The sequence below is a fragment of the Larimichthys crocea genome, chromosome XX, assembly GCF_000972845.2.
Source record: "Larimichthys crocea isolate SSNF chromosome XX, L_crocea_2.0, whole genome shotgun sequence".
Classification (NCBI taxonomy): domain Eukaryota; kingdom Metazoa; phylum Chordata; class Actinopteri; family Sciaenidae; genus Larimichthys; species Larimichthys crocea.
In genome coordinates this window covers 8,943,569-8,956,079 of record NC_040030.1, presented here as the reverse complement: position 1 = coordinate 8,956,079, position 12,511 = coordinate 8,943,569, and positions in this window count along the sequence as shown.

Sequence of the window (12,511 nt, the reverse complement as noted above, 5' to 3'; positions counted from 1 at the left end):
ACGTCATAATCCCTAGAAAATCATCTTCGTATTCTTCTTTTTAAAATAGTTTCTGCCAATTGCACATAAGCAATCCTGAAAAATAAAACATTCATCCACAAAACCCCTTTTCCATATCACCGATATTGTTCTTTCATTACACCCCTATGGTCTGTGGATGTGCCACAGCCACAGTTAATTCCACAGGATGATAGCCAGACTCTGAGCCTCTATTTGATTATAATCCATCTCCCTCATCAAAGATCAGCCCCTCTGATTGCTTTGTGCTGTGTTTGACAAGATTAAGCCCCCTTTTTCCCTGTTAGACATGAAGATTGTGTTAGATATGGTTTTTCATCCCTAAGATTTATTTGAACTGCGGCACTACTAGACACTATGATTGGGACACCATGGCCATACATTGTGTATTTAAAAGCAATGCTTGCTGTTTCGCTTAAGCAAACGATATGTCCTGGCTGCATTACATTATGCTCCATTTGTGGAGAAACTGTATGCCTGGATTTTAGTTGTGTAGTGTATGATTGTTGCACATCAGAGCAAAGTACTGATCCTGGAAATAGACAGTGATTATGAGATTGGTGGCAGCCAACAACCACTTCTGTAAAAAGCTTGCACCCTTTAAACCTGCTGCAAAACAAAGTGTTTGCCACTTTTAACTCCATATGTTTACAGTTAACTGAAGTTTCATTACCTGATTAAAGTTCACTCACAGCTGCCACATGAGACACTGCCAAGTCAGTAAGGCATTTCACCCCTAAACCCACTTAATCTAAAACTGGTGAATCAGCTTATTCGGTTTGGACAGTCAAACCAATCATCAAATGGGCATGGGTAGTGACTAATGATAGCATAGCTTGCCAAATCTCAAAACTGCCTAACTCCATCTACCTCTATTTTAAAGTAAGTGTTGTGGATATAAAGTAAAGCATAATTCTACAACCGTGTGGCTTCTCGTTCATCTCATATTTTTCCAGCAACTAGATAATTTGGTAGAAGTTACATCTTACCAGCCATATTTTCCAGTTTATAATTCAGCGACTGATGACAGCTCCGCAGTAATGCATTCATCCATTCATGTTGACATCTATGGGAAGGAGAATGGTGTCAGCTATTGTACAGTTAGTGTGAAACAATCTCTCTCTCAAGCAAACAGCTAAAAAGTCAAATGTATCTGTAGCCTTCGACTGCTGTCGTAAGGTTATACTTAAATTATTCCCAGTATTAAGTGTTTAACTGCTGCTATTTATTAGGTCTTTGTAAAGTAGCACAGGGTATGTAATGTTCTGTCAAACAGCCAAAGACCTATTGTTTATGGTTATTGTTTGTTGTGAGAAAACACACACAATGCGTGTTTTAGAGATGAACATTAGATATTCATCCAAAATGTTTTGTGATAAGGCATCTATAACAATGCATAATAGCTCTTTATCCTTTGGTTTTGTGTTGTTTCACTTGTCACTCACAGCATCAATGTAATCAGTAAATTGATAGTATTGAACAGAAACCTTCAAACCCCTGCTGGTATATTGTCATTTTGTTCCATGGGACAAGAAGAATGCGGGGCTTCACAGCACAAATCTATGTATCTGCATAAAACCCTATAGTAACAGAGAATTTTTTCTTACTTTTGTCAGAAGTAAATATGTGGAGGCTTTTGAAAGCAGGTAGTTTGGCTTGGGAATAAACATGCAAGCAGACAAAAACAGTAACATTTAGCTTGGCAAGCAGCACCCAGAGCTTGAACTTCTGTCCTTCAAGCTTTAACAGGATAACAATTTTGTTGTAATTTGCATACTAGCTGACCTGCATTATGTATGTGTTCACAAATGCAGTCAAGTGCATTCACATGAAAATGGCTTCACGTGTATATGCACGCACATAAATTCTTCTGCACAGAAACCTTTACTCACACACGCACACACAAAAACCTTTGACCCTGTATTTTAATGGAACATTGACTGTGATACACTCCCTGTCTGCAGTGTCGTGTCCCCATTAAATCATAATAAAAAAGAAAGTTAAGTAAATGGACAAGAAATACTGTTTCCCCAGCAGAAATCTGGCGTGTTAATGAGATTTCTCATAATCCCTGTCCCTGATTTCAGAAATTGTGTTTAATGATGTTTGCCAAACAGGTTACTACAGAAATGAGCAGTAACCAGGTTACCCAAAATCCAATATTTAAGATGCACAGGAAGCCCTCTTGTCGCCCTGGGGCATTTAAACCAACAGAATCTGACATGTGGAAACTCAACTGTTTCACACTGATTGTCTTTGGAAGTTCACATTTGTTGTATTGTAATTCTTTTGTATTGCATAAAAATATCAAGCACAGCAAATGTCTAAGGCCTTCAGACTGACATTAGCTGAAACATTTGTTCTTGTTACTCTTCTGCATTAAAAAAGTACAGATATAGCAAGTGTACATTTCAAAGATTTGACAGAGTGCACACCAGCCTTTCTCATCTATTACTTTTGGTCTGTGGAGTTGGGAATATGACTCTGTTGCTTCATTTCATCCTTCGCTTCCATTCCTTTATTCTAATCAGGCAAAGCATCATATTGGATTTTTTTTTTTTTACCACGACAGGAACTTCACAGATCTGTTAAACCAGTTATACATTCTGTGTTTACCAAATAGCTTGGGCCACACTGAGGGATAGAAAGCACATAAAAGCAAACAAAGATAAGTCCCTTCTTTGAAAACTTTACCCCACACACCAGCTAGCTGTTTAGTAAAATCCACACAATCATATTTCGGAGGTCCCATTGCTGTTAATAAATTCCCAAATGTGAGACAGTACAATGTGAAATCATGTAAACAAGTTTCCTTTACATAGCGAGAATATGAAAAGAGTCTTTTGCAAAACAAGCAGGTGAACTTGCAATGATGAATTTGAACAGAAATGGTAGTTTGCAGCATTTTACTGCATATTTGTAGCCACAGGCTATGACTGCAGTTGCCTGGTGACTTTCTCCTCATACCACTCCCCTCATCTCTGACCCAAAAGCCCCAGCAGTCACACAAAAGGATTGGCTGAGATTACTGTGCTCGACTGCATCAAAAACGACCTGCCCAGGGGCAAATTTGATTGGTTAAAACATGGCATCCGTGGCTATTTTCCATGCGGAAGAATAGAAGCCCAAAGCAATGCACCAATGGAGCAGGTTCATAATACATATTTATACCTGCAGTCTGTGGAACATTTATACCTTTACACTTTTCATTTATGTGTTGCTTCTTATCTACTCACCCCATGGCTGTGTTTCTCATTTATGTGGGCAGATTTGCCTTTTGTGTATTTTTACTATTATCATATTCATTTTTTTTCCCACTCACCTTGTGGAGAAAAGCTCAAGGGAATTATTGATGGAAGCAGGTGGCAAAGAAAAAGAAAGTGAAGGCCCTAGTAACAAACTTTTCAAAGACTTTCTTTTGCTTGATTTGTATTGGCCTGTTTGCAGATATAGTAATTTACTTGCATTGTCACCAATGGCGTTGACAAGCCAAACAAAAATCACTGGCTCTTTGGATAGCACTTCAGTGAAGTTCAGTTGATATTCTTCTATTATAACATCGTCTTTACTAATACCTTGTTTGTTTATGCTTATGTGTCTATGACAATTACTAGAATCATCTTGCCCCTAGACTGTGCCCTGAGGAGTAATTTACAACTTGATGATGAGTTAAAGGTGAAGTGGAGCCGCCACACTGAGGTTCACTACCACAAAATCAAAGTCTTCAATAAATGCGCTGTAAAAAAAACAAAAACTAAACAATGGTCGTTATGGGCCCTTTTTTGAATGAATAATCATACTCTGATAAGATCACTGCAATTTCCTGTGGGTTCATGACCCGTAAAACTATCCCTCTGTGGGTATAAGTCCATTGCTAATTGGTGAGAGTTGAGGCAGGAACAATTATGAGCTGTGCAATTATTAGTCAAATTGGATATACTGTAGAGCAATAATGCATTTTTCCTGTTGCCAAGAGAACCTTGAAGGCACAGGCGGAGTGATTTGCGGCGCTATAGCTTTTTGACTGACAATGGTGAACAATGCTGTAATGGCAATGGAAATCTTTGCAGATACAATTGCTTGCTGCCATTATGCACCAGGGCCTCTTTAGCTTTTGTCGAGAAGACACAAAATTGCTATGTTATTATCTAACCGTTCCCCTCCTCCTCTCATCATCTCTTCTTGAATAAAGTTACCCTGCGAGCGAGATAAGCAGGGAATAGAGAAATACTGATATTTTTTTTTCTTTTTAAGATATCTAGACAAACCTGTGTTGGTTGTCAGGAGGAGTAATGAGGGAAGTATGTGTGTGTGTGTGTGTGTGTGTTTGTCTCTTTTGTCTAACTATCTTCAGAACAGAGGGGGATAGAGAAATGTATTTGGGCTGGTTCTTGAGCCAGTGATCCAGCGGAGATTCCTGTTCTGTATGTCGCCTACACAGTCAACCCCTCCTACCATTTCTGCTGTCGTTTACCTTCGTTCTTGATCCTATCCAAATCCTCTCCCACTCCTCTTCTTACTATTCGCAATCTCTTTCACTCCCACACCATCACTATTTTCTCCATCCATTACCCCCTCCCATCATCATCATCTGTCTGTCTGCCTATCTGACTTCTCAGCTCTTGTGCTTTTTTTCTATTCTTTGTCCACTTGATTTCACTTGTATGCTTCGCCTTCCAGTCAGCCCTCCTCCCTCCCTCCCTACATCCTTTCTTTTTGGACTCAGTCTATCCACACCTCAAGGGAGAAGTATAGGTCTGATGAACATGGAGAGCCCGGAACAAATCAGTCTATTGATTTGTCGACGTATCCCTCGGTCTGTCCCTCTGATCGTCAGCAGAAAACAAAGTGTTTATTAAGCGAAACCTTCCCAATCTTCTTCTACTCCCACCCCGCCCCTCTCCACTCCACTATCCCCCCTCACTTGTTAATGGAGAGCCTGTTTCTGGGACCTGTCCACCCAACTGAGACTTGTCGTGGCTTCCAATTACATTTCTTTAGCAAAGTCGCACCTGTCAGGGTCCCTAAGTTCTGCATTTCTTCACCTTCTTCTTTACCCTGTCCACCTATACTGCCAATATAAAGTTGGCCTGTACTATTTCCAAAGAGAGAAAGGGCACAGAGTTAGCTTTTATTAATGACAATTCACTGCAGGGAAGTAGAGCCACAAGAAGAAGAGTGACGTGTAGTAGAGTGGAGTGGAGTGTTTATCAGTCATCTGCAGTCTATATGGCTTAAATTGGGCCTGAATTTTGTACCGAACGATTGCATTATGGGTTCTTCTGAAAAGCCTGAATTTGATTGAAATGGAAAGCAGTGCCTTCTTGCTCTGAAAATACATCACTGCTGATTAGATTATGAAGAACTGCAGGGGTGGAAGGGAGGGTGTTTCGGAGTAGTGGCAGATATGAGGGTGAAATGTAAGCAAAACACACTGTACTTACAGTCAAGTAGGGAGAGAAAGGAAGCAGGGGGAATAAATAATGGTGGTGGTATGAGAGAAGCGTGCATGCTGCAAACAAAAGAAATTCCAGGATCTCTTGATCTTTCCCTCTCTGGTTGAAGTAACCCCATATCGATACGGTATTAGCTGGAGTCAGAGGTTCTGCAGCAGAGTAGCCTGCCTTTACTTTTGACAGACAGACAGAATAGATCCATGCCATTCCCAGCCGCGGGGCTCCCAGGCCTTGCATAATCAATCAGCCATTAATGGAGTAAGTGGCTGTGGAAGGATATTAAATGTTAATTGCTGTAAGGTATTGATAACACCAATTGATCTCCGAGATAATTGCAATCAGTGAAAACAAAGATACATTATATGAGACTAAGCCCCTTTTACCAGAAACCAGGGCTAAACAATGATGAATGGACATATGGATAAGATGTGCTTTTGTTGTGCACAATCTCATGGGAATATTTTATAGCAACTCCAACTTAGTAAGACAAGGCTGAACTGTCTGGTATCCTGTAAATTTAGATCAACAAGCTTTTAAAAAAAATACATTTTAGTCAGGTTTAACTTGTTCCTGATTGAATTGTGTTAAATGAGGGCAACATATTTTTATTGTTGTCTTATAGCAGAACAAAACCCAAAACATATTGCAACTGCATTTGTGATTATGTTGTGTGTCAAGTCATGCTACAGTCAGAAGGAAGAACGGAAGAGAGGGAATCATACATATTTCGAAGAATTAAAAATATACCAATACCAGCCAATATATGCTGTACATATATTATGAGGAGCTATGTTCTCAACAAAGGTGTATAAAATGGTGGCAAATGATAATTTTATGTTTTTAGTTAGTTGAGAGATATTAACCTTAATACTTGTTATGCACATGTAATTATATTTTTTTCATTCTGTTGAAAGAAAGGCTAACAACACACTGGCTGGTTTGGTTCGAAGATGAAAACCTTACAAACTGGAATGTAATCTTTCGGTTGAAGACAAGCTTTCTCTTATTGTGTCATACTCTCTCTCTTTGATTTAATCTCATCTCCCTCCTCAGTACCTCCTGCAGTCTCTGTTCTCAGATGCTGTCTGCAGTAGGTTTGCTGGGAAAGGGTTGATGTCCATAAATGACCTGTTGGGAATAGAAGGAGATGGCAGCATCAGTCAGTTCATTATAGATTAACCCCTCAGTGGAGTGTGAGGTCGATCAGAGAGCAAAACAACAATCTACAACCTCCAGTCAGAGGGGAAGAGTTGAGACTTGTTGTGTTTTTAGTGTGTATGTTTGTGCACATGTGCATGTATCTTAGTTGTTAAAGCTTGCAAATAAGAGATGCATATGCCATTGCATGTGTGTGATGAGGTAGAGATAGGGTGGGGTGGATTGAGAGTTTCGGCTACTCCCAGGCCACCTGAGAGGAATTGGCAGGCCTGGCGAGGCATCGTGTCAGAACGCCTGTTGAATAATGCATGGCCTCAGAGCAGTTGGGCTCTCTAATACCACATGACTCTGAGACACCCCTCCTAAGATCAATAACACTTAGAAGCTGCTTTATAATGAAGGAGACACTAAAATTCCATCATCAGGCAATTAGTTGAACTCTGCCTCCCATTCCTCACCCCTCCTCTCCCATTTCTCTCTGGCCATGGCACAACATCGGGTACATCATTTGTTAAAAACGACTAATGCGGAGACAGGTTCGCCGTTTGATGGAGTGTTTGTCAGGTTTTGATGAGGAAATTTGTCAAAGCAGTTAAGAGTGAGGGTTGGGATTCCTCTCTGGAGGTTTTTGTTTTTTTGCGCTCAGTCTTTATGAGTGAGAAAGGAGAAGTGAGAGAGAAAGGTACAGAAAGAGTGTGTCCCTGCTGCTCTAAAGCCTGGGGCACATGTATTACTGCTCTCATATAAACTCTGGCTACATATCAACATTACATTTAACTATTAATAGAGGTCCTCATAACAGTATAGAAGCTAATAAGTAAACTCTGTTAGTTAGAAACAGGGTTGGAAATATATTTTGGTCATTCACATGCACTTGCACACACTCCATTATGCATAATACTCTTTTTGAGCATCATTCTATGTGGTCTGTGTGAATGCATATATAATGACTGATTGAGCTCTGCAGACAGGAGCCTTCACCACTCTACTCCACAGGGAGGTCAAGGGTCAGGAAACGATAATGCAGTGTAAATGTACTGGCATGGGATTTGGAGTTCATTAGAGGTCCATTATAGTCTTTGAGTGACATCACTCTCTCAGGGAGCGGGAAGAAAAGAAGGAAATGTGTGATTTATCATAAAGGATCTGTGTTGTCTTTGGTACTCCATTTTATGATGGATGATCTCGGGTCAGGGGTATCTTCCTTGCATGCACATGACATTTTAGTTTAATATCGTCAGCTTTGAATACATATATTATCAAGGTAGCCTTGAGGCCTAAATGCTTTATATATGTCTATAATAAAAGAACAACTGAAACTTTAGGGCTGATCCTTTATATTGCAGGGCCAGCATTTCTCTTTCCAAAAACTGTAAAGAAATGATTAACCCCCTCTTTGCCCCTTCCACAACCTCCTCACCTCCACCTTCATTCATATTCACAATCAACATCTGCAAAACCCACTGCTGTCTTCTGCAAGTAACTAAATTTATTAGGCATGAAGAAGGAGGGGAAATTACCAGTGTGTGGACAGTGTACCGTTTAATTTGGACCAGGGCCAACATCTCATTATTCATCTTCTTCACTGTTTATTGGTGGGAGGTAGGGGAAAAGGTGGAGAGGGAGCAGTAAGGGAGTCATGGAGTCATCCAGGGCTCCGTGGTTCTACAGGGGATCTCTTCTCTTCACTCTCTGGGTCCTGGAGGTCAAGCTGAGCTTTGCCCCTCTCTGTAAGTCTGGAATAATAGAATAATGGCATAATTAACTGGCAAGAAGATTTTGCCCTGGGGACAAGCTCTGCTGCTCCATTAGAAGAATCTGGAGTCTTGGTCCTGGCTGTAATTAGGTCTCCATGGGTTCTAATTGTCTTGCAGTTTTAAAGTTTAAGTGGTAGCAGTATGGCAGAGTGGGATCTGCAATAAGGAAAGCAGAACAACTTTCAGTTACAGACACACTGAAGGTGTTCTCTTTTGTGCCGCAGATCCAATTAAGGCTGTTATGGATAAGAGGATGGAGCCCAATGTTTGAAGTCAAATATTAGTGAACTATCGTTTCTCTGGATAAGTGTTGAAATGAAAAATGAATGAAACTTTACATATACTTCCATGGTGCCTGCAGAAGGGAAAAAGTCTCTTGTTTATGGATTATTGTCCCTCCCTTCCCTGTCTGCCATTTTGAGAATGTGACAGGCCTGAAGCCTGACAAGCATTTACCCATCCCATCAATATATAGGTGCCCCAATGGCGTATATATATATGTACTTTACCCTTGTTTTTCTCCATACCCATCATATTTAAGTCAATTAAGAACACTAAATGAAAAAACAGAGCCCTTGCTGTTATTTAAATGGAACTGTTACTATCAGAGTTGTTCAGTCTAGAGAGTATTATAAATGCCTGTGCAGTGTTTGGATGTCTGTTAAATCTTCACTTCATCAATTTTAAAGTTGTATTTTATATTCTCACAGGAAACCTAAATAACACGTCTCAGTCAATCTTTTTTTTTTTTTAATACAGGAATATTTTTAGACTGAACAACCTGTCAATGAGATCAAATCAACAATGGTGTTGTGCATATTGTACTGACATGTATTCACACTGCATGCTATGTTAAATGTTTCAATACATTTAAACTTTTGAGGGAGTGAACAGATGCAGGGCAGCTCCCTTGTAGCCTGTTACCTCTCAATCACTCTCCACCACATGTAGACACCTTATCTGTTTCTAGCAGCGTCTTAACACAACGGAAGAATATCTGTCTGTAATAGTTTATTGACCCTCTGATGCTTTAACAATGCCTAAGCCAGCTAGCTGTAGCTCCTCCACCACACACACAGTTCTAACTGATCTCCCATTGAAAGAGATAGCTGTACATATTGGTTTTTCATACAGCCGCCTGCACTGTGCTCCGCTGGATACAGAACAGTGCTCCGCTTCATTCCTGTTTCTGATTTATTTGAATTTTCATCACCTCAATTGATCGAGACCCTTTACTCAAGGGACAAAGATACAGACTAAATGACTATTGACTGCCAAATGTTTGAAAAATGCATTTGTCAGACCACCAGTGCTATTGATGAGGGTGTATTAAAAAATGTATCTGAAGAATCAATGGAGAGGAAAGGAAAGTCCACAGCAGTAGACTACCAGCGAGTGTTTTGCTCTATTATTTGTGCTCTCTCTCTCTCTGTGTAGCTCTGATTGTATTCCTCTTTTTCTTTCTGTCTTTCTTTTGTCTCCTAGTGCTTATGTGCTAACCACTGCTGGCGCATTGCAGTAAACTAGGGGAGGTAGAGTAGTAGGGTGTGTGTGTGTATGTGTGTGTGTGAGGAGTTGCAGCATCGACAAGCATCCGTGGGTTTACTGTCTCCATAAATCCCACTTACCCACTGCACACGTGCACACATGCACACGCTCCACATCCAGAGATACTGACCTTTTCTTCTTTTTTTATCTTAGTACAAAACAGTGAGGATGAATCACACTGGAACATAGTACATGTCACATTCACTCCTTTTGGGTTATTAGGGAAATTTGGGATACCAGAACATTAACAGAATCATTGAAATGAAACACTGAAAAACTTCTTCTTGTTATTTGACAACATGTACCATCTCATTGACGGAGCCAGGAAAGCAATGAATACTGAAAAGATGAAAAGAATATAGATTAGTTTGTCCTCAAACAAAATCAATCTCTTTTAAAGGGCAGTGTCTAATATTGTGCTGCAGCCTGAACACTTAATGTGAGTTAGGAATCCATTTCCTTTGCATCACAGGAAGCTCAAATCTGAGCTCTTGAATATATTTGCATTACAGTCTTCACAGAATTTGGATGACCATCCCTCCTCACATCCTTTTTACTGTGACAGTCTTGTGCATTATCTTCATTTTTTTTTTTTTCATATTTGAATTTGCAAATCTTGTTTGAATTGTGGACCGATCAGAGTTGCAGTCATCCATACAGAAATGTTAGCTGTCTGGGACCTAGCTGTACAGTTTGATGGTTGTGTTTGCTGTAGGATTTTAACATCCTCATTTCATGACTGGCTGGACTTTATAGAGGAGATGATGAAAGGTGCAACAGTCTACACCATCTCGTATATCACATCCTCTTCATACACACTAGCTCGGTCTCTGTCTATCTCTCCCTCTCTGTCTCTATTTTATCTCTCCCTATGAGCTGGCATACCTTCCAACTAATGCTCTGTCAAGATCATTAGTGGGTGATGGACAGCTTTTGATGTATGTCATCATTCACTGGCAGAATGTGTGTATGTTTATGGACTGAAGTGAGTCCCAGTCAAATTGGAGCAGCTCTGTAAAGGTGCAGACTGACCTTTGACGTTTGAAAGCAGAAAACACAGGAGGCTGGAATGATGATGGTCCGAGATGAGAGGAAATAACTTTGATTTTGTTTGGCCTTTATTGACACGGGGGAAAATTATAGGAAAGAAATGTTTTTGGGAATATGTTTGTTGTGCTTTGAAGTAATATTGATGCCATTGTTTATAACAGAAAATCCCAGGAGAAACAACCAACTATGATGTCATAAATAAAGAGGAAAGACCCATTTATGTCCAGTGTCGGCATCAGTTATCAGATATGTGCATGTGTAAATATATGCTTGTTGAGTGATGGTGCAAAAAATAGTTCCAAACCACTTGGGAGCTGAGGTTTGCCATATAGGCCGCTATCATACTTCTTTGTCTGAGCTGGTATAATGTTGAAGGGTTTCAAGTGTAAAATCCAGGTCAAGGGGACTTCTGAGAGTTAATTAGAGAACAAAAAGAGGACTTGAACCTGAGCCTGCTTATCTCAAGGGTGGGTAGGTGAGTGATTGGAGGTTCTAAGGTCAAGATGCATCACTTCCTTGCAGAAGTGAGTGTGAGTATATGTGCATGTTGGCATGTGCATGGACTCCTGCTTATGTGCATGTAACTGTTCGTGACACCCAGTCAGCAAACAAAACTTGTCTCAGTGATGAATGGCATTGTAAACATTGAGCTGGGCCAAAACAGCCCCCTGGAGACCATCCATGTTTGTGTGAGATCAGCAGAAAAAGCTCTTATCGGGCCTATTATGGTCCTTCCTCTCAGCATGGGGATGGTATGTGCTTTGCATCCTAATGTCGTAATCTATTCTTCATTAAAGCTTAACGCAGCAGTTAACGTGCCCTCTGATAGCATCACACTGTGCCCTCCCAGCACAGGCGAGGCCTGCGTGCTACTGATAAAGTTTCAAAATGCAATAGAGATGGTTGAAATACAGCCAGGAGAATGCCACCTTGGGATGCCGTGGCAAGAGGCGACTGCCGCAGCCTGCACAGATACCCGATCTCATTAAGTACACTGAAGTGTTAATTTTAAGAAAGAGCTTTCCATATTATTTCACATGCCTCTATAATTCAGAGAGGATGCTGCCGTTAGGGGGGCACTGTCATGAGGTGCCATGTGTTCCCTGGTGGATGATGCCATCTGGCCTGGTTTACAGCGAGCTGCTAAGACCACTGTGAGGGCTCAAGCAGCTGATGTTTAACTGGCACAGACTTGAACCCTAAACCAGGCGGAGTGTGTGTGTGGGCAGGAGCACACCCACACCTACAGTCTGTTAAGTTGTACTGTCTCACCATGACAGATGTGGGATAGTGAGTGCCAGCATTTGCTAGAAAATGCAAGACTACAAGGGACATATTCCTGAACAGAATGCCAACATGAAGTCTCAAGCCTGTACTAAAAATAAATAAATAAAACTAGAACATTTAATTGGAAATGTTCATCAATTTGTCATCCATCTCAAGTGAAAGAGCCTTTGGAAAAAAAAAAGTGGGAACACAAAGAAGAGTAAGATGTAAATCTCAGAACAAATGAATAATGGATTA